This window comes from Alexandromys fortis, unplaced genomic scaffold (genome assembly GCF_014885135.2).
Source record: "Alexandromys fortis isolate MF-2015 unplaced genomic scaffold, M_Fortis_MF-2015_v1.1 scaffold_8_9099976_23576923, whole genome shotgun sequence".
Classification (NCBI taxonomy): Eukaryota; Metazoa; Chordata; class Mammalia; order Rodentia; family Cricetidae; genus Alexandromys; species Alexandromys fortis.
Window position 1 is genome coordinate 13540055 of NW_026067899.1, and position 27412 is coordinate 13567466.

Below are 27412 nucleotides of genomic sequence, written 5' to 3' on the forward strand. Positions count from 1 at the left end.
CAGCACAGGCCACTTTTTGGAGTTTATTTAGGCAGTACAAGATCTGCTTTCATAGCTGAGAAAAGCCATTTATTTTGTTACAGAATAAAGTACTGTGTGCTGATGATGGAGTACAAATGTTTGTCTTCACTCTGCAATATTACCAAGCCTCTGATCCAAGTTCATTAGCACTGTAATGACTGACAGTCGCAGCTACTGAACAGCAGCTTCCTGAGAAAACAGTCTACCTCCTTATATACCTAAATGTGTTCCTAAAAGTCTCAGATGCTGTAAAAAAAAAAAAAAAAAAGTACAGACCAAGTCAAATGAAGATTTTTTTTTACATACTTAAGTGATTAATTTTGAGGTTCTTGTGTTTTGGTTTCTGTTATGCTTTGCTTTTTATGAGACATGGTTTCTCACTCTGTAGCCCAGGCTGGCTAATATCTTTGCCAACTATTTTTTTTCTTTTATTATTTTTACAACTGAATGATAAGAAACCATATCAGTTTTTTCAAAAGTATTCCAGTTATGATTACATATTTAAATTATAACTATACCTTAGGAGTTCGTTTCTAAAATCTTGAGCTCACTGAACATCAGTGATGGAAAGGCAAGCCTGGTTAGTAGTTTCATGCCTGGTTAGCCCAGAACTCTGGAGGAGGAGGCAGGAAAATCTGTTCAGTCATCTACAGCTATAAAAAGCTTAAGACCAAATTGAGCTATAGGAGACCCTATCTTTAATAATAATCATAATCATAATTTTAAAACACACTATATAACTAGGTCACTGTGATGGTACAGGGCCAACATTTAAGAGACAGGGAGAGAAGGATTGCCACAGGTTTGAGGCCAACCTGATCTACACAGTGAATTCTAGGCAAGAGAGTTACATGGTGAGACCCTGTCTCAAAAGAGGTACACAACTGTAATCCCAGCACTTGGCAAAGGTATGGGCAGGAGAATCAGAAAATCAAGGCAACCCGTAACTATGTATTTGGTTCAGGTCACCCTAGACTATGTGAGGACCTGTCTCCGAAACCAAAACAAACAAACCAAAAGGCCACACCTGGGTTTGTATCATAATTAGTTATAGCACAGTATTTTCAGTCAACTTTTTACACTGTAAAAAGCTAAACTGTTTAAATAGTGATTTATTACATCACTATTACAAATACTTCAGTCTAAGCTCTGGATGAAAACAGAATTAAGGAATAATTCTGCAGCCAGGAAATCTGCAGGGGTGAGGATCCAGGCACTCTGCTGCTTTCGATAGAGATGATCCAGAAGAACAGAGCTTACCACATTGTACATATTTGCACCCTATAGCCTGCTGAAACCTACATTCGGATTCACTCTACACATCAACAGTCTACAAGTATAAAAATGGATGTTTAGGCTGCACACACAATAGATATGTTTAGAAAACGCACTAGTCACAGTAATCTTGTTCTATATCGTTTTTGGTAAAGTGATCCGATTTACTAAAAATGTCTGATCCTCAAGGAAATAGTTATCAGAAAACGAGAGACTGACATAAAATGGTTGCTCCCAATATGCCTATTCAAGAGTACGTGCGGCAGTACAACATTGTCTGAATGTTCAAGCCCCTTCACCCTTGCCCGAGAAAACACTCCGTTTCCTTTCACCTGAGCAAAAATTATGAACAATGCTGTTCGTTCCATCTCAGTCATCTTAGCTACAGAAGGCTGTAATCCTAGGACTAAGCATGCTGAACAAAAGGAATGCCGTAGTTCAAGACTAGCCTAAGCTGCACAGCAAGACATTGTCTCAAAAAAAAAAAAAAAAAAAGTTGGCTAAAATAGTCTAGGTCATAAGATTTTACTCATCCCACCCCATCCCCATGTGGCATCATCCCTAATCCTCTTTTCAGATTTTTTTTTCCTTTTCTCCCTTATGAGGTCTGGCACACACCCTAAATAGAGGTATAAAAATAGACATAAGAAAGTCTAGTCACCAGGATGTGAGATACGCATGGGTATGGGTATCAACATTACACAGCTAACAACAGGGGCAGTAGGAACTAACATCCCAGAACACAGAGGATAAAGGCTTCCCTTCAAGAGTCTAAGGCCATCTTTGATTTAAAAAGGGGAATAGGAGCCTAATAAGATAGCTCAGTGGGTAAAGGTACTTGGCGCCAAGACTGAGACCCTGAATTTAATCCCAGGACCCACAGGTGTAAGAAGAGAACCAACTTCTGCAAACTGTTCTCTGATCTACACAGAAGTGTACACACATGCAAATTAATCTAATAAAAAAAAACATTTAAGAAGCTGGAGAGATGATTCAGTGTTTAAGAGCACATACTCTTCTTGCAGAGGACCAGAGTGAATGCCATCTCTCCAGGCCCAATAAAGTCTCTCTCTCTCTCTCTCTGATCACTATACACAAGCTATGATACAGGGGTGCCTCAGCAACAGTAGAAAACACAACACTATCAGTATCTTCATTAGACAGCCCAGCGTCCAATCTCAGTTTTTCCTTTATCTGCATTGTAAAGATTTTTCTGTTTCTTCCAAACTATCAGACTGATGATAATTTAAACTTTAAACTCTCTAAGTACTTCCAACATCACCATGGTTAGAAACCCGAGAGCCAAATTAGCTAAAACTGTGTTCCAAAAATAAACAAATAGTTCCAAGCGATGAAAGAGGCTACATAGCAGCATCTTAGCATTTTAGACTTTCACTCTCTGCCTTTTTTTCTTTTTGTTCTTCTTCTTTTTTTTTTTCTCCCCGTTTGGTTTGATTTTTCTCTGTGTAGCCCTGGCTGTCCTGGAACTCACTTTGTAAATCGGGCTGGTCTCAAACTCACAGACATCCACCTATCTCTGCCTCTGGGTGCTGGGATTCAAGGCATGCACCACCAAGCCATTCAACCTCTGGCTTTAACACTTTAGGAGCATTTCTCGCTGTCCCTTCTCCTGCTCTAGGTTAAATAACGTGTGGATCTTGCTGTACACAATACATATACAGCAAACTACCCACAGCTCTTATAAAGATGAAGAATTCCAAGTTAGGCTTAGTGGAAAATGCAAGTAGGCGAAATCCTGAAGATCATAATCAAGGCCATCCCATTGTGGGTGGTGCCACTCTAGGCTCAAGGCCTTGGGTTCTGTAAGAAAGCAGGCTGAGGAAGCCAGGAGGAGCAAGTCAGTGAGCAGCACCTCTCCATGGCCTCTGTCTGCATCAGTTCCTGCCTCTAGCTTCCTGCCCTGACTTCCTCAGTGATGGACTATGGCGTGGAAGAGTAAGCCAAACAAATCCTTTCCTCCCCAAGTTGCTTTTGGTCATGGTGTTTCATCACAGCAACACTATCCCTAACTAGAACACCACACACACACACACACACACACACACACACACACACACACACACACACACACAGAAGCACAACAAAAGATTATCTCAGAGCATATACATAAACACAACTCGGTTTTTATCCTCAGCTACATAGACCCACACTATCCTGAAAATGAGACAGCAAACCTCTGCTTCTGCTCCAGAAACAATCAGAACATTTTCCTATCCTCACATGAATTTAAAGAAGTCTATTTTTTTCACTTGTTAGAGTAGATAATGCAAAGCTGTCTTCTAACCACACATATGCAAATCATCTCAGCTCATCAGAATCAATATATTCATTTGTATGGCAAAGTAAAGAGGTCATCCTAATTCTAGGCAACGTTGTTGCCAAATGGCACAACTATGCCTACGTTTATACTCTGTATCTTTAAAATACAAAACAGATTCAAAACAGGATTATGTATAACCAACACTTCTTTATAAAAAAGTGCCATATATACATATGTAACGAGAACATGTTCAACATAACTGATGACTGAATTACTGTCAGAACAATATATTTTCCCTTGAAGTCTTTTTCAATATATTCAAGTGCCTCTAGGATAAAGTGAGTCCAATTTTCATAATATGAGCAATTTTTGCTCTTGCTATACTCTAGAACTTAAACACACCACACACACACACACACACACACACACACAAACACATACACAAAGGGAAACAAAAATCTTAAGTTCTTAGAATATAAACAAAGCAAGAATTCCACCAAATATTCAGAAAAGTATCCCTGAGCCATCTGGCTAAATGAGGAAAGCAAGTGGAGGGCCACTGGGGGATCGGAACGCTTGCTAGACCCCCAGAACAGCTCTGGGGGCAGACGGCCCCTGTGTTGTCACGGATTGGGGGTGTTTTATAAACATATGAGCACCGTTTGAAATTGGATATGTTTTACATGACAAGTGCTCTGAAAGGTAAATCGAGTGACGGTTTGGAGAGTAAGGGGCAGGGTGAAAGAAGCACCGCTGGATAAAGTGCTTGCGAGCATGATCTGGGAAAACACAGTTGAGGGGAGGTCAGCCCACAGATCCTGAGGGAAGGGCTTTTGCAAGAGGCCAACAGGCAAGCAAAGATACCCAGCCGGTAAGGGCTCCACCTCTCTGGTATGCCAAAGGGCCACAGTGACGGCGACAAGCGGTGCCTGCAGTGGGTTCCAGCCAAGGTCAGAAAGACAGACAGATGCCAAGCCACACATGACCTCCTTCTGGCAAGGTTTTCATTCTGACAATACAGAGACAGGAAGTCAATGGAGGGCTTTAAGCACACAGTGCTCTGATGAAATGTGTGTTTCAAGAAGGAATCGGCTGGTACGGCTCAGTGGCAGAGTATTTGCCTACCAGGAAGGGTCCTGTATTTGACATTCCGGACCCCGGGGAGCAGAGAGCTGAAAGAGTGTACGTAAAAGCAGTTGTCGTTCTTGTTGTTTTCAGTAGGAAACAGCCATGTTTATCAACATGGAAAATGTATGGAAAAGGAGGCACAAGAGGAAAGAGGAACAAGAAATGAAGAGCCTCCCCAAGAAAGAAATTAAAGCACACAAACCACAATCAAAAACAATATCTACGAAAGGAAAACCCACACTTCCAGGATCGTCTTGACTACAAACACCTACTGAACTCACATATGTGAAAAGCTGTCCCTCTCACTCAGTGTGGCAGGCTGGTGCAGAGAAGAGGTTGGCCGAGAGAGCCTCTCCGGTACCCACAGAGGAAGCCGTCTTCATATCTTGTCCCCCTAGGCCTGGGTTGTTTGCAGGTTTCCCATAGACACACACACTACTCATAACTTGAACTGATTTGGGACATGTATTGGAGAAGAGTTTCAGGTCACATGACAACAGAGGAAGGGACCCAGGACAGCACCCGCAGCCTAGGAAGCGCCACCGCCTTGTGAAACAGAGGGACCCAGTTAAGTGCAGATTTAATAGGAAGGAGAGCCAGCATAGGATTAATTACAGTTACTTATTTCTATAGGTTTGAATCTTGACGAAGAGGATGCCTGGCCTCCCCCGATTTTATTTCATAATTTCCCCCCAGTTGGAGTCTGAAGAGCGGAAGTCAATTGCCTGAGCGCTGTCGTCACTCTGGCAACTGAAGGGCACAGCATTTCAATTCCAGCTCAGGAAACACTCTGACTGAGCAGCTCAATTCGCCAGACCCCAGTGGGCTAGGCGAGCGCTGTTGTCGGTCAAGTCACACAGCGGATGGAAATCAGCAGAGCACATTAGCAATTTAGACTCAACAGCCTCTCCTCAGCCAGAAACTCTGAGATACCACTGAAGGAACCGCAAGACTAATCCAAAAGACTTAGCCCGTAGCTTGAGCCCATGCTCTTAACCAAGAGGCAGGCAGGAGGCAAGTGACTTGTAAAATGGCATTTCTAATAGGACTCTTGTCAAAGCTCCAGGTTCCAATATCAGTGCGGTGACCTTCAGGCCTGACCTCACCCAGTGCACTTCCGCCTACTCCCTGGGCCATTACCTTGGCAGCTGCCAACAGTATGCTTTGTTATGAGAGTATGTTCCGAGGCAGCTGAGTGCTTCCACGGAGCCTGTGGCCTGAGTTGTTCACCCCACCCTAAAGCTCAGCCTCAGCAAAGGCACCTGACTTCTCTGGGCTTCAGTTTCTTCGAATAAAAGATCAAGACTGGGAATGGAGAGATGTACCTGCATCCCAAGCAGAGGAACCAGCGTTTGGCTAGGTGTGGTGGCAAGTGCCTTTTGCCCCAGTGATTAGGAGGCAGAGGCAGGCAGGTCCCTGAGATCAAGGCCAATCAGGACTATAAAGTGAGTTCCAGGACAACTAGGGCTCCAACATAGAGAAACCCACCTCAGACACACAGATACACAGACATACACACACACACACACACACACATACACACACAAATGGAGTTTGGATCCCTAGCACATAAAACTAGGCATAGTAAGATGTGGGTGATGAAGACAAGTGGATTTCCTGCCTAGCCAAGCCAGGTAATCTAGAGTAAGTGTTTAGATTCTTTTTTTTTTTTTCTGATTTTTCAAGACAGTATTTCTCTGTATAGATTTAGAGCGTGTCCTGGAACTCACAGAGATCTACCTGCCTCTGCCTCCCAAGTGCTGGGATCAAAGACATGTGCTACCACCGCTGGGCTCAGTGTTGAGATTCTCAGGATGAAGATTCAGTGATAAGAATGTAGAAAACTAATTTTGAAAAGCACAATAGTACATAAAACAGTGACCAGACTCAACATGGTTGACTATATATGCCTATAATCCCAGCACTCAGAAGGCAGAGGCATGAGGATCACTGCCAATACTAGGTGAGTCTAGTCTATAAAACAAGTTTCAGGACAGTCACAATTACTTACCAAGACCTTGATTCAAAAAAAAAAAATTAAAAAGGGTGTGTGCTTACAAATTTCTGTTGAAGCTGATGTACATATGCTTACATGAAGACCCGAGGAGGAAATCCCCCAGATTTGAAATTCTCATCTTTGACTAGTAAGGTTTAGTCATTATTTTTAATTTTCTTCCTTGTGTACGTAATTTTATTATCTTCATAATGATTGTGTGTTATTCCTGTAATAAGAAAACTGGTGTACATGGCAACCAAGTGCTCTAAGAGAAGCCTGAGATGGACAGCTGACAACTGACCCAGTCCCAAGTCATCTGACTTGGGGAATTTTCCTATTACACAATGGTTCTTGTCTTTAAGAAAAACGAGTCAAGAACCACACAGAGAAAGGAGAAAGATGTTTCCCCTTTGCAATTTATTCAGAATCTGGGGACAGGGAATAGAGAACATTACAGAAGTATCTGACTTTTTCTCAGGATCCTAGAGTATCCACCCCAGCTAAGATGAATTCGCCTTAAGCATTGGGCACAGAAACTATTGGTAAACTAGTTACTTACAGCTAGTTATTTAAAACCACCCCTGCGGGTTTTAACCTGTGTGTGTGTGTGTGTGTGTGTGTGATGTATGTATGCAAATATACACATATACATATCACCAGGATGTATTCAGGGGTCAGTGGACAATTTTCAGGAGTTGGTTCTCACCTCCTATCTTGTTAAGGCAGGGTCTCTCATTTCCGCTGCTGTGCTGTAGACCGCAGGCTACCAGAGTCTAGAATCTCAAAGGTGGGATGCTCACACAGGGGCCCCACTGTACTAAGTCACAGAGGAAGCTCGCAGAAGTCAGCGTCTCTCCTGGAATGAACTCAACCTTGCTTTCTCCCCTGCCAGTAGCGATCTACTACGTGTTTGCGGGACATAGACCCTTTCTGCGTGCATCCAGGTTCCTGCTGGTCACACTGGTCGGGCACATTTGTCTTGTCTATAAAATCCCATCTGCATCCAAAGATACAGAGTTTGAGATTATGTAAGCGGGGTGAAGCATACCTGCCAAACTGGCCCCGTGCTATAGAAGACTTACAAGAAGTTCTCCCTCACATTCCCGTACCTTCCCAGTGCAGGGGCCACTGTGCAAGTCTATAGGGAGAGATGGGAGCAGCAGCAGCAATCTGCCTTCTCTGAGCTACAACCTAGCTTTGGCCTACTCAGCACCTGCCCTGGCCCAGGTACACTTAACACTAACATCGCTGTCCAAAGCAAACTCAAACAGAGCAGACACTGTTATTTGTGGAGTGTCCTGTCATAACTCCCTACAAAGCCCAGGACCCGCCGCAGATCTGGGCCACAGGTTGCTGGTTGCAGAAGTCACAGAGAGGGAGCTGACTCTCCCTCAGGTCAGGCTCCAATCACGTGAAGTCCAGTGGCCGTACCTCCAACACTGTCAGTAGGCGCAGACTGAAAGCATTCTCCTGTAAGAACCCTGATCAAAGGTTTGTGTCCTGAATTAACCCAACAGGGTAATCCACCAGGACAATGTACCCAAGTGTGGCTTTTTCGTCCTTTCTTCAGAACAGTTTTTTAGGGTACTTATTTTTCATTCAGTTCAGAGAAACTGTGGAGTTGCTTTCAGCTTTGTCATAGCTCTGGACCCCATCTCTATTAGGGGAAAAAAACCACTAATATAAGACCAAAAAGCTACACCAAAACACTTAGCTTTGTAAGTTCATCTTTTTAAAGAAACCAGGGTATTTCTTAGGAACGCATTGCCTTAAAAGTGATACGCTGACCTCAGGCACTGAAGACATACACCACTCAGAATATGAAGACACTCACCACAACTGATTACTCTTACAGGGATTACCTGGGAACAATCTGTTCCCAAGTGTCAAAATGGGTCTTTCTCGCTCACTCATTCAGAGCATGCCAACTTGGGGCCAGCAGTCCCACTAACCAGTTTCCTGTCATCCCCTCCCTACCATTCAGCCTGTACTCCTGAGCCAGCCCCAAGCCGTGCGTGCCTCCCCTTTACCGCCACTTCCGGTCCACCTGTGCTGAGCAGTGACTCACGGCTGCTCCTGCACTTCACGGTGACTCAGGGCATTCGCATTGCTGGTATCTGCCTTACATTATCTCAAACCTTGGGAATACAGACGTAATTATTTGTTCGTGTGGGACAAGGAAACTGACATTTAAAGAGACCTTAAAGGAACTGGACATTGAAGCAAGTCTCCAGAAAGTTCTACACACTATCAGCAAGATCAAGTGGACAATGGAAACAGCCCAATCAATTATACTTACACACATTAGAAAGTCACATTTGTGTTCATTAGGCTATATAACTAAAGAAGTTAATGATTACAACTCAGCCCAAAGCAAAGACACCAGCGAGTGAGGCAGAACATGGATCGTTAGCTTTCCATCTTAACCACCTTGGTCACACTCAGGTACCAAGTATTTCCTGCACTCATCATTGCTTTCAACAGATCCTCCTTAGCCCATAAGAAGAAAAAAAGAGCTAAAAAACAGGAGTCTAAGCAAAATCTGGAGAGTGTATGCACTTAGGAAAGAGAGACAATAAACTCAGCAGTCCAGGACAACCTTGACTACAGAGTGAATTCAAAGCTAGCCTGGACTATGAGATACTGTATGAGAAATTATAAAAGTAAAGATAGTGCTCACAGCTATAATGTAAAGGACACGAGAGGGGGAGCCAGCTAGGAAAGAGAAGGCCTAATTTCTTTCCTTTAGGAATGGGTAGAACTGTCCTAACACTGGCATCTATTTTTACTCTTTTTATGTTACATCCAGTGGCCAACATGACACCTGGCAAGGTCAGGCACTGAAGGAAGCATCATTTACCATGCAGGTGGGACTATAATAAAGCTAGAGGTTGTGGCCTCTGGCAGACATCTTAGCTCTAGCCGAGTCTGGCCAACCTACCGGAAGAAGGACTTCTGGCTGGGAAGCACCCTGTCCTCAAAGGAAACAAGATTAGAATGAGGTAGAAGTCCAGCATGGTCACCTAGGCAGGACTCGTGAGTAATAAAGCAATCACAGCTGAGAAGGAAATGAGAAGAAATACGCCAGGTGGGGTAGCTATTACTTATCTCATAGGATACAGATGAAGTCAATGGAATTTGAACTTTGCACAGAAGACAAATTATAGGCAGTGGAGTATATAGCTCCATACTGTGTTATGAAGGTCATTCTAGTCGGTTTGCACAATCCAAAATCTCACCACACTCCTGGAAGGATTGGGAAGGCTCAAGGCAAAAGGCAGCCCCTTTATACTAGCTGCCCATTCTCTGAAGCATCACCAGAAGATGAACTAGAAGGGCACAGCCGGGTGTGGTGACACCTACCTACTGCCTCATTTTCCCAACCTCACTCTGTCCTCCGGACCTCAGAAACTACCCCTCGAAACTCTATCATGTTCTCATCTCTCAATGTTCCTTTTCCAGCATAAACTCTAAGATTACTAAGGAAGTGAGATTTATCCTGAATTTTGAAAGTTGATGCATCAATCAATGCCCTCCCTTCGCAGCATCCAAAAAAGGGTGTGTTGCTTTATTCTCACACTGGGGTCTAATATTTTAGCCAATAAAATAGGAATGACTCTACTAAATTGTCTGAGCCAGTTTTGGTGAGCCCCTTTCCTGGTCTTTCCTGTAATGAAGTGATAGAGTTAGTATCTCACTTCCCAAGAGGCTCGTCTGCTTCTATTGCACTTGAGTTTTTAAATACTTTTAGTTAACAGCCCTGTTCATATCTCCCAAATCTCCCAACCTGGAGGTAGTTTAAGTTTTTCTCTTATTCACCTTCCAATGTTTTCTCTATATTTTTTTCTCTTTTTTTCTTTGTTGTTGTTTTTTGAGACAGCATTTCTTGGAACCCTAGCTGGCCTGCTATTTACTATGCATGTAGCTCAGGCTGGCCTTGGGACTGGCAGGTGTGGGTTATTGCAGTTGGCTCTTGATACGCTTACCCAGCACATACCTATAATCTCAGTGCTCAAAGGCTGAAGTAGGAGATTGTATATCCCAGGCCAGACTGGATCACATAAAAAGGTCAGGCGGTGGTGGCGACTGCCTTTAATCTCAGCACTCAGGAGGCAGAGACAGACAGATCTCTGAGTTCATGGACAGCATGATCTACAGAGCGAGTTTCAGGACAGACTCCAAAGCTACAGAGAAACCCTGTCTCAAAAAAAAAATGAAGTTTATAGTATTAAACTTTACCTCCTTTATATTTAGGAATATATGTGTATGCATATATTCATGCAATAACAATTAAGAAAAAAAGAAAGAAAGACCATGAATTTTAAGGAGAGCAAGAGATGGTTTGGAAGAATGACAGGGGAGGAAGAAATGTTGTAATTATATCACAGTCTCAAAAACAAAAAGACCATTTGCCAATCATACAAAACATGAAACTTGGTTGTTCTTATTTTTTTTAAGTTCTAGTATTCTTTGAAACAGACATGCTGCACAATTAAAAAAAAATAAGAAACAAAGCATTGCTTCCTCTTTCCCTCTTACTATTTCTCCTTGCAGCCATCTAACCGTCTCCCCTTCATCACTGATGACATCAGCACCTGTTTCTTTCCTAAACTTTGCTTTGTATATATTTATCTGGAGGCTCCAACCCTCGAGCCCCTGACCTCTGATAACCTTTTCTCTGATTCGGTCTCAGCCACTGACTCTCATTCTCATAGCCCTGCTTTAAGCACCAGGGTTCTTTGCACCTGCTCCCGAGCTTTCCCCTTCACAGCAGCGGGTATGAGCATCGACAGCCCCTTCTCAGCTCATCTCCTCGGTTTAGTGTTTTAATTTCAACATGGCAGTTGTGACTGGTTCCCAAAACCATTCACTTTTTGTTTTATTCGCAGTCAATTCTCACAATGTTTAGCTTAAGATAAAAGTTTATCGTTATAACTTCTCTCATGCACGTGCCCTTCTTCCTCTTTACCTAAACTCCTCCAACTGATGAATCTCATCAATCTGTCTTCTCAAGACCTTCAAGCAAATAACTGAACAAACAACCTGGACAAAACCACAACCACAAATGCTCTCAACTTAAAATCATGAACCCTAAATATCGAACGGGCAATGCTCATTGGCCAAAGAGCTCCATGTCAAATCCCTGGTCAGCCCTCCAGACTCCAGGAACATCATCTCAGGGAAAGGGTAGGCTGTAAAGAGGGACAACCCCATCCACCCCACCCAAGATCTGCCCCATCATCCCTTACCCATCCTCTCTACGGTCCTCCCTTGACGTAAGAGTACCCTGTTTCCAAGTATCCAAGTATCCTGTTTCTGACAAAGACCAAGCCCTCCATTTTACCTCGTCTCCTCACTTTCTTACTCCTTAGCAATTTCATCCCTACTATTGTCCAGCACACTCTCCAACTAACATCACCGGCCACTCATCCCACTGTCCACTGATTTTAACGAACTTCCCTCTACAATATCTCCTTTCAAGAACTATTTGATTTTCTTTGTTTTTCCTCACATTTCTTGAGTTTCCTGAAAGCACCGTCTACACATCCACAACTCGACCCAGTAAGCTTTGACCCAGCTTCTCCACATATCAGTCAAAATCAAAAACGAACTATTTCACCAAGTGTAATCTCTACAATTGGCGCAAAACCATCTTCTTTTTAAAAACACTCTGGGCTCTTGTCTTCAGCATGATCACATACTCCTGGCTTCCCTCCTAGCCAATGGCAAGTCTCCTGTGTAACAACTGACCACTGGCCCCTTCTCTATCTATCCTATATACTCTATAGGAAACCCCATGTAGTATCACGTATAACCTCTGTAGGGGGAAAAATTTGTCTGTTCAGCCCAAATGCCTTTCAGTCTCTCCAAATTCTATTTGCCCAACTGTATGAAATGTCTAATACACACCTCACACACCAAACAATGCTTTCTGCCTACCAGCAAACCTGTTTCCCTCCAAATTATCATTTTCTCGGTAATTAGCCTAGATGTTCAAGTAAAAAATGAACCCTTTATTTTGATTCTTCTTTTCAATCTACTATCGTATTTAGTCACCAATCTATTTCAGACACATCTCCTAAGTCTATTTCTTCCTGCCTTTAACACAATGCTTGTCCACATGGTAATTTTCTCAGCTGAACAACTAAAATAGAATTTGAACTGAGATCCTCTCTCAATGTCTTCCCCTAATCCCCAGAAGTCTGTCTACTTTGAACAGTCAGAGCAGAGACTCTGATAGTACTCAGTCTCAATGGAATCACTACCACCCACCATTGGTTCTTGGTGGGCTGACAGTCTATCACATAAAGGTCATGACCTTCCCAAGCAGCCCAGCTCTAACCAACAACAGTTAACTACTTCATGGGTAGAAAATAACCTCATGTCAAAGAAAATTAAGCTTTTAAATAATTTTAATTTAGTCTTTCTTTAAGAAGGAATTAAGAAACAAAAAAGACTCTTGTCTTTTTGTTCATGTTGTTGTGAAACAAGGTTTTCTTCTGTACCCATGCCTGGCCTGGAGCTCACTATGTCCCCCAAGCTGGACTCAAACTTAGGGCAGTCATCCTGCCTCGGCTCCCAGGTTCTGGGATTGCCAACACGAACAACCATGCTCATATGAGATACACTATTCTGCGCTGAGTCACTTTAATGGTCTGCATGCAATCGCTCTCGGATGCAACTGAAGCATTGTAACTTGAATTAAGCCTTAAACGGGCCTCAAAGACTTTACAAAGTTTCTCTTGAATGTTATTAAAATTTTCATACGGACACGCTATAGATGCTCACATCCTAATCTAGTTGTAGACGGCTGTGGGCCACCATGTACTCAAGTCCTCTGCAAGAGCAATCAGAGCTCTTAACCCTGAGATATCGCTTCAGCCCCAAATCTATGAGAAGGGAACATTGGCCCAATTCTATGAGAAGGGTGTGTTGGTGCACACACTTTGGCTTTTTTACTTACTTGTTTGTTGTTTGTTTGTTTGAGGCAGGATCTCATTATGTAGCTCTGGCTGGCTTGGAACTTGCTTTTTAGCCAGGATGACATTGAACTGCCTCTGCATTCCTAGTGCTGGGATTAAAGGCGCGAGGCCACCACATCTGGTTACACTTAGAATTTTGATGCCACCTGTCCCCTCTGCCTGGAAGACTTTGATACTCATCTTTGCACACAGAGATCTGGTCTTTCGGGACTCAAGGAAAATGTCAGCTCTTGAGACATGCTCTCCCAAGTCAGACAAACCTGCAATAATCACAGAGCACTTGCCATCTCAAATGCCCATTCTTCATTTAGTAAGAATCGGGCCTTTCCCCTCCACTAAAATCTAAATTCTGCAGGAGTAGAGATAGTGATCTGTAGACCACTATAGTCCCAATTTGTGGGGAAATGGCCAGCATGCATTAGACTGATAAATTTAATGAATAGATCACATAGGTGGTGAGCAGTGAAACAGCCCAGAGCAGGAAGGGGTAGTCTTAATCGGATTGCCGGACACACTTCAATGAGGGAGTAGCCACCGATGTCAGCTCCCGGTTCCCCAGAGGTGTGGCCGGAGATGCTACTCTGAAAATCACCCAAAGGGAGAACAGGGATAAATCAGGTGAAACGAGTAACCGCAGGAGAAAAGCCAGGGAGCTAGGAATGAGTCCGGGAGACAACCTGCACACAGCCAGAGGAAGACTCCAAAGGGAAGCAAGTTGTCACAGCGACCTGGTGAGTTCAGTTTCATCCGGGAGAGACTGAGCAGAATACAGAAGTTTCAAAAGTAAAAGATAAAAACTCACTGGCTTGCCAGTCAGGACCCCAATAAACCTGACGGAAATAGATTCACCTGAGATTGGACCCAGGTCTCCAAAAAGCATAGAGTGGAAGGCAAGAAAGTTAGCAAAAACGGTCAAAGCATACTTTTACAAAGCTCAGCTTAAAGGCAGGAAGTGAGCGTGTAGCTGGCAGTGTGGGTGACTGCACGGTTAGAGTTTGGTCTTGTCTGTGTAGGGCCTTCTTGTAAATATTTATGATACACATGAGCTGGCCTGTGTGGTTGTACCTGTCCGTAACCCCGGCCACCAGAGGCTAAAAACAAGACCATTGTGTTAGAGTGGATCTGAGCTACTCGGCAAATCCCTGTCTTGCAGAAAGATAATAATAAAAGTAATTTTCTGGTTTTTTTTTTTTCTTTTTTAGAGACAGGGTCTCACTATGTAGCCTGGCTGACCTTAAACTCATTATGTAGTCCAAGGCTGGCCTCAAACTCACAGAGACCCGCCTGCCTCTGCCATCTGAGGTCATGTGACATGACTACCAGTATTCTTTCACTTAGTAATAAAAATTAAATGTAAGCAGGGAGAATTTTCACAAAGTAATTGAAGGGAATGCATGTTTTTAACCCAAGCATTCAAGAGGCAGTGGCAAGTGGATCTCTGAGCTCAAGTCCAGCCTGGTCTACATAGGACGACAGAGCATACTACAGTAAAAAATAATACAGATAATAACGGGAAAAGTATGAACTTGGGTGGCTCAAAGTTGGAAGCTGATAGAGTACCTAGGTTCAGGTGCAAGAAGAGATGGAGAGGAAAAATATTGACAGTTTTCATGCTATCTCTGTCTTCCTGGTATAAGATGGCAGATCGTATGAAAAAGGTATCATTTAAAGACCTCTATTCCCATCTTCTTGGGCTCCTATATAGAAGATACTGGCAATCTTTTTTTTTTTTATGGTTTTTCAAGATGGGATTTTTCTGTGTAGCCCTGACTGTCCTGGAACTTGCTCAATAGACCAGGTTGGCCTTGAACTCACTGAGATCTGGCTGCCTCTGCCTCCCAAGGGCTGAGCTTGAAGGAGCGTGCCGCCACTGCCCCGCTGGAGGAAATAAGATTCTGTAGTGGATTTCCAACCAAGCCATCCTGAGTGGAGCTCACACATTCACTTTAGTACTCCACGCTGGGAGGGTGGAAGTGTCTCTTCCCTTTCAGTTTCCACTAGCTAGATGGCGTTGAAAACAAAGCTAGAAGGAAGTTCTACATCACAAACAGAAGGACCAAGAGTCTGGACCAAGGGCAGAAAGCCATGCCCAAAACAACACGTGAGAAAGAAATGAATGTGTCCTTGAGCTTGGGTCTATTTTCAGATCTCTCTGTAACTGCAGTTTAGTCTTGCTCTAACCACTAACGAGCATCTTTTGCAAAAGAAATGCATGGGTGGGATGAAAGGCTCAATGATGCTGAAAGTTTGGGAGAGCTGTAGCAAGAAAGAATCTGGAGGCAAGAGAATGGTAAATTCAAGGCCAGCACGATTTATAGATCGAGACCTTTTCTTCAGAAAATACAGGGAAGAAATGGAGAAAGAGGCTAACAGTCAAGTGAAAGACGTGGCTTCTGCGTAAGGTAGGGAAACAAATTCGCATGTGCCCCTGACTTGAATGATTTTGTTCCCTGTCCCCAAGCAGCCCAGATGTGACAGTACAAAACAGATGGATGCTAGGGTGCAGGCTGTTCAGACAGTCATCAGATTCAAGAACTTTGTCACAAATCATAGGTTCTTGAAGTCAAGTCCAGAGACAGCTACTGAGTCACCAGGTGAAGTGTTAACAAGTGTTAAGCGCTAAAAGGTGAAGAAGTTCAATGGAAGGAGCAGCAGAAGTCAAAGGAGCAAAAGTCAGGAAACACCTTACCAAAAAATAAGAAGGAGAAGAAGAGGAAGAGGTAGAGGAAGAGGAAGAGGAAGAAGGAGAAGGGGAAGGAGGAGAAGGAGAAGGAGAAGGAGAAGAAGAAGAATAGAGAGCTATGCATGCCTGTAATCTCAGCACTCCGGAAGCTGAGACAGGAGAGCCAAGAAGAGTTCAAGTCTAGCTTAGGCCAGCCTAAACCACATTCCTATCTCCAAGAGAAAAGGCAGGGGAAGGGCAAGGAAATAAATGGGCATAAGATTATCTCTTCATAACTTCCTTCACGAAGATTTCCAGATTCTCTGCTGAACCAGAAAGAAGCTGTGTGACTTTGAATGAGTAACTGGATTTCTCTGATCTCCCTTAATCATCAGTACAACAGGATTCCCTGCTGCTGGAAGAAACAATAGATACAGAGTGAACAATAAAAATGTTTTACCAGGGCCAAGGGCTAAGGACAAGTACCGTGGTGATTGGTTGCCTGGGCGGACCTGGAACTCACTGTGATCCTCGCATCTCAACCTCCCAAAGGCTGTATTACTTTTATTAATAGTAAAAGCTACAATTGGGTAAAATCTCTGCATCCCTTTTATTTTAATATGCTGTGAATCTGGCAGCGTGAGTGGTACACATGTATCTCAGATACTTAATGGTGAGTTGGAATGGAAGTACAGGTTAATGTTAACAAGAATGTTTTTAAAAAGTAAAAAAAATAGATAGAAATATATTTAAGATGAGCCATATGGGGGCTGGAGAAATGGCTCAGTGGTTCTTCCAGAGGACCTGGATTCAATTCCCAGCACCCACATTGCAGCTCACAACTGTAACTCCAGTTCCAGGGATCCAACACCCTCAAACAGATATACATGCAGGCAAAACACCAATGCACATAAAAGAAAAATTTTAATAAAAAAATGACCCCTATGAGCATAGGCATAGAGGGAGGAGCAGGGCATACAGCTTCATGTGGAAGGGAAGCCACATCCCCAAAGGCTAGAGACAGGATCTCTTAAGTGCACATAATAAAGAAAGTCAGGCGAGGGTCAGCAGTAAACAGCACCATTGGCAAGACTGGCTTCCTAGTAAACAGGATAGGAGTAATACCACTCTATGTTTTCTGTGGGCACAAATTCCTGAAGTCTAAGCTACCTCCCTGAATAGAGGGAAACCGCAAGGTTCAGAGACTGGGCAAAGCCATGTAAGGGGTGCTCAGAAGCAAAAGCCTCCCCTCGGGGTCACCTTTGACCTCCTACATAAATGGTCCTTGAGTTTTTGTTTCCTTAGAATCCGGAGAACTTGGAGGCTGGAAAGAAGGCTCAGTAATTAAAAGCCCTTACTCATGCAGAGACCCCAAGTTGGGTTTCCCAGCACCCATGCTGGATGGTTGTAACTCCAGCTCCAGAGGATCCAATGCCCTTTTCTGGCTCCCGTGGACACCCAAACATGCAGGACATACCCTCATAATATGAATAAAAACAAAAAATAACTAGTTTTTAAAATGAAAGGACCAGAAACTTTATTTGATAATGGTGACAAGCCTTTATCCACTACCTCCTTAGAATTTGCCAGATTCTTCAGTGACTTTTAGTTTTTGTTGTTGCTGTGGCTTTTTTTCTGTTTTCATTTGGTTGGCCTTGATTTTTTGTTTTGAGACCAGGTCTCTCCACACCTGGCTGTCCTGAAACTCACTATGTAACTATGTAGCCCAGGCTGGCCTAGAACTCAAAGAGTTCTCACTTTACCTAAAGTGCTGAGACGAAAAGATGGGCTATCATGTCCTCCTTGTTTTTCTTTTTTTGAAACAGGGTCTCACTAAGTAGCTCAGGCTTTGACCTATGCAAATCTCCCACACCCCTTTCCCAAAGTCCCAAGTGCTAGGATTATATATGGACACAACCCACTCAATTAGGATTTTGTTTTCCTAAGAAACTTGATTAGGTAGGGGGGTGAGGAACGGGGAAACCAGTGAAGTAAAGGAGCCTCCAAGCCTCAGTAGCGCTGACAGAGATAGGAATCATGTGCCCTCCTGGTTTATAGAATCTTCCAGTAATTTTCTTGAGGGATTGCTTTTAGAATATCAGTATGACTGATGCAATTGCCTCTTCGCAAATATCCTAGAAACTGCCAAATGTGTAGGGGAAAAGAGAAGGCGTTTAACGATAACGCTTATAATATCCAATTGGGCTAATTATCTGAAATGTAGCTAGTATGTGTCATCCGCTGCCCAATCACACCCAGCTCAAACCAACTGCTTACTTCTTAAATAAGTAAAGTTTACTCTTAAATGAGTAAGCTATGAGAGGATTATATATCCAACAGTATTTGGTCTGTGTCCTGCAAGGCACTTGGGTAAGACACGTGAGGTCTATAAATCTGTTATCTGTCATATTGGCCGGGCAGTGGTGGCACACATCTTTAATCCCAGCACTTTGGAGGCAGAGGCAGGAGGATCTCTGAGTTCAAGACCAGCCTGGTCTACAAAGTGATTTCCATGACAGCCAGAGCTACAAAGAGAAACCTTGTCTCGAAAAACCAAAAACCAAAAACGGGTGAAGATGGAAGAGCACAGCAAGACGCAGCTGTAGAAATACGTAGGTTTAAAGAATTCTAGCTAACTCCCACTTAGGAGAAAGGCAGAACCCAGGAGCAAAGCTGGATGCTTCCTGACCTCCAAGACAAAGGCTTAGACCTGATCCCACAGCACAGGGAAGGCCAGGAAGGGTGGAACAGAGAGGAGAACATCAAAAGCACGTCTGATTGTACTACAATGAAACATAACATCCTTTATTTATTCAGTTTAAATCAAAGGAAAAGGACCTTGAGAACCTGGTACTCTAAACTATTGTTTTTGTCACTTTGAAATATATTTAGAAGATTATTGGGTTATATTGGCATATAATAGCATATAATCTTAGCCAGATGTTTCCGAATCTCTTTTCATTGAACATAACGTTCCCTCTTCACGTGTGTATAATTCCCACTAGGCCCTGGTGACCACCAGCAAAAACAAGGGAATAATTCCAGTTGTAACACTCAAGTTTCTCTAAGTCTGTGAGTACTGTCACCAAGTCTTAGGCAGAGACAAACTCGCCCTACACCACCAGCTTGCTTAAATCTCATTTTTCAGAAACTGGCCTCTCTGTTACAGGTTTGAGGTCTCCTTTCCCTGCCAAGTAAAATCAGTCATAAAATTGCATATGTGGTCAGTCAAAGATAAGAGTATCCACAAGACATCACTATCTGAAGAACAGAAAGTTTGAGAAGTCTAAAGTCATTGCTCAAAAGGTACCCACACTATTACAGTATCTCACTGTTCGGAAATAAATTAGTGTTTACATCTTCCTGAACAGCTAAGAGATGCTCCAAGTAATGTCAGATTGTTACTCCAGATGAACAAGAACACTGCCCCTCTACTCACAGCACTTCTGACACCAAGTGTATAGGGTTTTTGTTTGTCTGTTTGTTTACATGAATCGTTCTTCCATTTCTGCAAGAACACCAACCAACAAGTCCTATAATTTAACTCGAGTTCTGATAGCACAGCCTTCATCAGTTAGGGGTTCAGGTCAACCAACTGCCCCCTCTCCCAAACACACACAAAAGCACTTCAGACAGTGGTCACACAATTGCTTTCCCAGGTTACCAACACTTCTGCCAATTTACCTTCCAGTCCATGATCCCCACCCCCTCTCAGGTTTAGTAACAGGCTATGATAACTCAGATTCAGGGAAAGGCATTGATAAGTCTATTGTAAAGACAGCATAGAGAATGAAAATGAACTGGGTGTGGTGTTGCATGCCTTTGATCCCAGCAGAGGCAGAGAGATCTCTGTAAATTCCAGACCAGCCTGACCTACAGAGCAAATTCCAGGGCAGCCAAGGCTACAATAGTGAGATTCATCCCGGATATATGAACAGGGAATAAAGTGCCCTCTCAGGTCTTCTCACCATTCAAATATTCGAAAACTCCGGTTTTTTTTCCAAACCAAGTAATTTAGCGTTTTATGAAGACTTCATACGTAGGCAGGACGGTCAGACCACAGGTTATTCCTGATTATCTCTAGCCTCTTGGTCCCCCACAGGCAGCGAGGTGAGAGGGAAGTTTCAACTCTGACCTCAAAGCCTCCTGCACTCAGCTCCCATCCCTGACACACCCAGACGTGACGGGCTAAATCCACTTAAAAACCTGAGAAGGCTTAAAAATAAGGGAGAGAGAGTTTAACACAGATTTTTGCTGTTCGTTGGTGGCGTGCTGTAGAGAGATTCCTGATTCAGCAACAGCAGCAGAAAAAAAGCTGCGCCATTTTAAAGCGCTGCTTCCTGGTGCTGTGCTGCCAGCGTGAACTCTGGCTTTAAAGCATTTCAAGGCTTTTATGGGACTGGATGTTTGTGTTCCTGCTTGGGATTGGAGGAGAGTGCTCTGAGACCGTGCCGATGGCTCAGTGCTCCCCACCTGCCCCTGGGCAGAAGGCCGAATCAGGCTTAGGCAGGCAGAAGAGCATGGTGGATTCCTGCCGCAATACAGAGACGCGTTTTCAGACTGCGCAGTGCTCTGCATGTCAGATTTGGCTGTAACTTGGATGAAAAGAGTTTCTGTGCTGCACACTCAGTCTCAGAATTAAACTGCTGATTGCGGCTCCAATGTGGACTTGCTGTGTGCCTGGAACTGTGAATGGTTCAGAAGCACCAAATGGATCTGAGGCAGGAGCAGCTGCTCCATGCTGAACTATGCTGACCTCAGGCAGGAACTACCATAATTGCCATAATAACAGCACAGTTAAGGTTTAGACTGGGCAGGACACAGGCGGTACCATATTACCTATATATGGTGCAACTTAAGTTTTTAAGAAATGCTTAACATTTTAAGAAATGCTCCTGAATAATAAAAAAAAAAAAATTACAGATTCACAGTAAAACAGATTCAGACACTGTTGGATGAATGTACATGTACGTAGGCTTGGGAGAGAGAAGAAAAAGAATATAAAGAATAAAGTTAATGTCTTAAAAAGAAAAAGGGTAAAGTCTTTAAAGAGACAGAGTACAGAAGTACAGATAGTTATAGATTAAGAGAAATAAAGAAAAATAAGCCACGTAAAAATGGAAAATTCACAGAGAGTCTGGATTATGTACATTGTGTTTTCTTTAAAATTTTTGACTGTGAAGGAGCTAAGTACAGAGAGACATTCCATTATATGGGCTGCTAAGCTGAACCTGCACATATGTTCTAAAGGTATCTTGACTTCAGAATTTGGATCTAAGATTATGATGCTTTGGAAAAGTCCTTCTTTTGTTTTTACAGAGGATATGACCCTGTGGATTGCATCTATCCCAGTATGGTATGATAGACCACGTCCTCCTGAAAGGTTGCTGTGAACACCCTCAAAAAATTGCTTCGCTCAATTGCCAACTGAGATGAAACTAGCACACAGGTTATATCTCTGACGCTGTCTACAGACTCATTAGCAATCACATGAATTCACAAAAGTGTACTCAGCCCAGAGATTCTAAGAATCTTAGAACTTAAAACAAACTTGGAACTTCCTGGGTCAGAAACAGGGAGACTCTGCGCCTCTTCTTTTCCTGCTCTGTTTGTTAAGACGGGTGGCCTTGAACGCCAGTCTCTTGAGTGGTGGCATTAAATGTGTATACCACCACACCCACCTCCTGCTTTCATTATTTCAAAAAATCTGAGAATAAACAAGAATTAAGAAGAATTAAAATTGCTTATTAGCTATTTCTTCTCATCAATTTTAATGAGCTAACCAAGGCTTCACCTATCAATATCACAAACCATGCTTTCCTGCACAAATAGCAAATCTGATACTGCAAGAATCAGAACAAAATTCTTAACTGGAAAATGGGAAGTAAGTGTACAGATAAAGCTGAGTGGGATAGATCGCAGTGAGCACTGGGCTAACCTGGTCTACAATGCTAGTTTCAGGCCATCCAGGGTTATAAATTGAGATCTTGCCTCTATAAATAAATAACACAGATGATACATGATATCACATAAAATGAGTGAAACAGAAAAGTGGAAGTCACTAACAAAAGACAAAAAGGCTAGAAAACAAGTAAATAATAATAAATAATAACGGTCACATTCACTGAGAGACTCCAGTTAGAATTCAAAACAAACTGGTCACAATCACTAGCTACACTCCTCAGGTATTCCTGCAAACCATTTGTTTCCTTCTGTCAGCATCTCTCAGTGTTTTGTTTTCTTTTGTTTTTTTTTTTTTTTTCAAGACAGGGCCTCACTATGCAGCTTTAGCTGTCCTGAACCTCACCAGGCTGGCCTCAAACTCACAGAGGTCTGCCTGCCTCTGCCTCCCACGTCCTGGGATTACACGCATATACCACTCCACTGCACTACACCAGCATCTCTTGCTTTCTCTCTTCAGTGACTCCAAGATCTCTCTCTGGCTGTATAACAAAGCAGCGTTTCTCTAGCTGTGGATCAAAATCCCCACAGGGTAGCATATCAGATATTTACATTATTATACATAACAGTAACAAAATTACAGCTATGGAACCGCAACAAAATAATTTTAGGGTTGGGGTTACCGCAATATAAGGAACATCACTGAGAACCACTGTAATAAAGGAAGAGGTCTATCCTAAAGCTTTCAGGCATTTCCTGGCTTGCAACCATCTTGGCTCTTTTCTTTCTCCATAAAAGATCAATGTGATCACCAGTCAATCATTACATGTTTTATTCATCTTGTTAACAATTCAAAAACAAGGCGCATAAACACAATAAAGTATGTCCTTTGCAATTCACAGAAGTAACACTTTCTCTTCCTATAATACTACCTGCATATGTTCTTCTTTTCTCAATGGAGGCGAATTAGCCAAGTGTTTTCATGAGCATTTAAAACCTGTTTCAAAGCCATGAGTGCTAACACCTTCTTATAATCTTAGTATTCCAGAGGTAGAGGCTGGGAGGATTTCCATGACTTTCAGACTTAAGTCTGGACCAATCCTACCTCCTAAAATGATCATCTTGTTTGTCTTTAGGCAGTTTTAAGCCTGTTATCAATGGTACTCTCCGCAACATCAACTTGTCTATAAAGAGTTGAGCCATCTCCAGTCATCTGTAAGATCAGGAATAACTCCTGAGAAATTTCTCATTAGGTGTTCTATCATTCAGAGAAACATCACAGGATTTGCATAAACTTAGGTGGTTTCTATCTCACTCGGCAAGACTTTTGTGGGACCATAGTTACATAGGTAGCTGGTTAAAGTGTCAGGGGGCACCTGAATGCATGTTTTATCCCACTAAACAAACTCCATACATTAATCAAAAATGGCTAACAGTAATTTGCTTTATCTACTATTTATTGCTACATAATCCTTCCTTTAAGAAACCAAATGTAGCCAGGCGGTGGTGGCACAGGCCTTTAATCCCAGCACTTGGGAGGCGGAGGTAGGTGGATCTCTATGAGTTCGAGGCCAGCCTGATCTACAAGAACAGGCTCCAATGCTACAGAGAAACCCTGTCTCAAAAAAAAAACTAAAACAAAAAGAAAAAAAGCCGAATGTACTACCTATGTAATTTCTGGTGCCTTCTGAAGAATTGTTTTTGCGCTGGGGAACACAAAGAATCAAGCTTCAGAAAACATCATCATGTTCCAAAACTAAAGAAAAGCAATTAGATAATGGTCTGGAAATTGTTAATAACCACAGCTGCCACTAGCCCTCTCCTACTGCCCCAACTAAAGGGGAAAATTCTGGATAATTCATGCTTACCATATGAGAACTAAATTACCTGCCTAGCTGGATTCTTTCCCCAAAATTTGCTTTTTCAATACAAAAAAAAAAAAAAAAAAAAAAAAAAAAAAAAAGGAGGAAGGAAACTAACATTTTAGAAACAGATTGCCTCTGGAGCATATTCCCAGGGATTGTAGTTCTGCTCTACATTATTACCTATGGTTTGCTTGTGACACTTAGTGAGTTTGAATATGTTCCCTCAGGTCAAAAAAAAAATTTATTTCTTAGATTCTGATACATTGTTCCAGGTTAGTCAGTGCTTGAGAAAGCATTTGTGAGAGCTTAGTAGAAGTCAGTGGCCGTTCCAGGTCCTAGAGATCTCAAAATGTCTAAGACACACCATACCCAAGTCAAAGCTTACATCCTGGAGCTGCACCGGACGTAAATAAAATAACCACATAGGATTATGTAAGAATTATATCACTTTGCCATAGTGGTTTATCCAGAGTGGTCATCAAATCGTGATTGCCCTATAAATATTAATTACAAGACCTAAGCAAGAAGGCACAACACCCATTGAGAACTGCTAACTCTGTTTTGCTCATTAACAGAACCACGCAATTGCCTTCCCCTGGTGTCTAGAATGACTTTATAAACTTGACTATGTGACCTCTCCGAACACAGAGTTCTAACGATTTTGTCTCTCTTCTCACCCATTACTCACTGGGGTGAAGGGTTAAACAGCTAAAATAAGGGAAGTATGGTCATTTGACTAATGTCCCTAAGAGACACATGGGGAGGTTTCAACACACTAATCATTAAGGCCCCAGAGACAGCACAATGCCATTGGGCAATGGCATCCAGGCTTCGTGGTCTGATCAATAGTGACTGAGTCGTCCCTGGTCCCAGGGTGGCCATCGCCAGTGCTTTCCACCTTCAAAAGGAAAACTCCGAGGCGCTAAACTTTGGAATATATGCAAAGTACAAAGTTTTGTTTTAGGCAACGAGGACATTAATTTACCAGCTTCCTTCTCGCACCCATTTGTACAAACTGACAAACTGTTGGCTGTTTCTGTAGCAACCTCCTGAGATATTTACGGGTTGTGTCACTTGGATGAGCCTGTCAATGAGATTTTGGAAGAACTTGTGTTGGTGGAGAAAAGCTGTTTCAGAGGTACCTGTATCTCCGCACGGGAAGAAGGAAGGTCTCGGGATCACTATCTGCTAAGACCCTTTGAGCCACCGCACTCAGCAAACTTTCTTTAACTAGAAGCAGTCGCCTTGTGGAGAGTGGAGGCTGTTGCTGGTGTACACGGTGCGTTTCCTCCTAGCCCAGTCACACCCTGGTAATTGAGTTTCTCAAAGAAAGCCTCCTCCCTCCTTCAGAAGGGTCTCCGACCCTCACCACAGAAGGAAACAGCAATCCTCCTCACCGGAGCAGCCGCATTCGCAAGTGAAAAGTTTGCATAAAGTTTCACTGATGTGCAGACTCCCTGCCACTTCCTAGGGAAAGTGGATTACAAAGGTATTCCAGCCTCGTCTAGCCCTGAAGGAGAAGAAAGTCTCAAGCCTCCCCCAGTTTCCCGCCACCACCACCTCCACCTCCGCCACACCTCAGCCCCACAGAGTCCGAGTCAGGGTGCTCAGAAAAGGGACCACTTTCCCCTAGAAGCCAGGGCGGAGGAGAAGCGGGTGGCCAGGACGCACACACCTGAGATCAGTCCTCACGCGCGAGGGGACAGCGGGTGGGCAGGGGCGCCAGGATCCTCCAGCCAGGGCGGAGTCGGCCTCGCCGAGAACCAGAGTGGCCCTGGGCTCGCGGCGAGCGCGCCGGGATGTCACCGGGTCAGGCGGGGCCACGGTAACCCGACCCGCCCGCCGACGCCCCTCCGGGACACTTCCTCCTCCCATCTCGTGCGCCTCCCCCTCCCCGGGGGGGGGGATGACCCTGCGTCTCAGCCACCGTGCGCGCCAGCGACACCGCGGGCCCGGGCTCCTCGGCCCCGCGGGGAAACGCGGAAGTGCAGGCGGCTGTGCGAGCCGCGGGCGGGGAAGGGCGGCTGCAGAGTCGCGCTCTGGGCCTCGCGGGGACGTGAGCTGGCCCTGCCCGCACCCCCTGCCCCGGGGTGATCGATCCTGCTCTGCGCAAGGGCGGAGAGGGACTCCATAAGCCGCCACTCCTCGCCAGCTGGAGGGAAGACGAGATGGCTGAGCTAGGCCCGGGAAGCCGGCGGGGTGTCGGGTTCCTGTCCCTCTCCACGCTGGCCACCCCCCCCCCCCCCCCCCCCCGCCGCCATCTGCCCGGGGAGGAGGATGTTCTGCCCGCCGGGGTTGCCTTACCTGATCACGCGTCGCGCGTCCCCAGATCCGGCGCTCCCCCCTCCCCCACCACACCTCTCGGTCGCCAGGCTTCCCTGGGCCTAGAAAGGCGTCTAGGAGTCGGGGGACCCTGGGGACAGGGCCTGCAGCTCTCGGCCCGGCTACCCTACCGCGTTCTGCGGTCGCTCCAGGCCTCTTGACCCCAGGCCTGAATGTTATAGCACAGTGACCCTCGGAGAAGACCAAGCCCGGTCAGCAGGGGTGGGATGCTGAGCACTGGCCCAACAGGGCCCAGCCCTCGTACAGGTTGGGGGAGGCGGAGAGCCCTGGCTGCGGAGCCACAGGCTTCCCACTTGCACCCCCTCCCAACCCGACCCTGCCCACTGAGCATGCCCAGCTCACTTGTTGCAACTACAAGGGTTAGGCAAACCCAATGGTACCCAAAGAGGGGTTAGGTTGGGTTCCGAAAGACTCCACTTTGTTAAGGCTTTAAATCATGAGATATAAGTGTTTCCACCCACCGTGGTGTTAGAAAAATATGGAGGGACTGATCTGAAAAGCTCCTCAAATAAAGCAGCCAAATTAGTTTGAGGGAAAGTGTAACAGTGTTTAATAATCAATTGCATATATATAGTTTTTCAAGACAGGGTTTCTCTATGTAGCTCAGGCTGTCTTCACTCTGTAGACCGTGATTGCCTGGAACTCCTTCCTGCCTCTGCCTCCCAAGTGCTGGGATTAAAGCCCTGGGCCACCAACGCCAACCTTTATTTAGTATTCTTAAACACTGAAGAATTCCTCGTAGAAATGTGTGGGGCCACAGATTCCTAGTAACTTCCGGGAGCCCACCACAGTCTCCAGAAACAATCCACTGATTCCCCACCTTGGACACGATGAAATGTTAAGGCTAAGAACTCTCGTTGTGAAGCTTCCATCCCGGTACCACTGAATGAGTTTGGAGTTGGAGCCTGGAAATCTTTAGCATTTAAAAATATGCCTTTCACAGTCCAGCTCTCATGC

At 44.1% G+C, this 27412-nt stretch overlaps 1 protein-coding gene across 2 annotated transcripts in view; it reads right to left on the reverse strand.

The window, feature by feature from the left end:
* The window catches only part of Gpd2 (glycerol-3-phosphate dehydrogenase 2), a 136424-nt gene extending 109662 nt beyond the window's left edge, over positions 1-26762 (reverse strand). Inside the window, exon 1 of one of the 2 annotated variants that reach the window (XM_050122261.1) lies at positions 26417-26762. The gene's annotated coding sequence lies outside the window, so the exon portion shown is untranslated. Of the gene's footprint in view, positions 1-25787; positions 25946-26416 lie in introns of those variants that run through there. The other variant, XM_050122257.1, reaches the window with a different exon arrangement.
* Between the last annotated feature and the right edge of the window lie 650 nt (positions 26763-27412).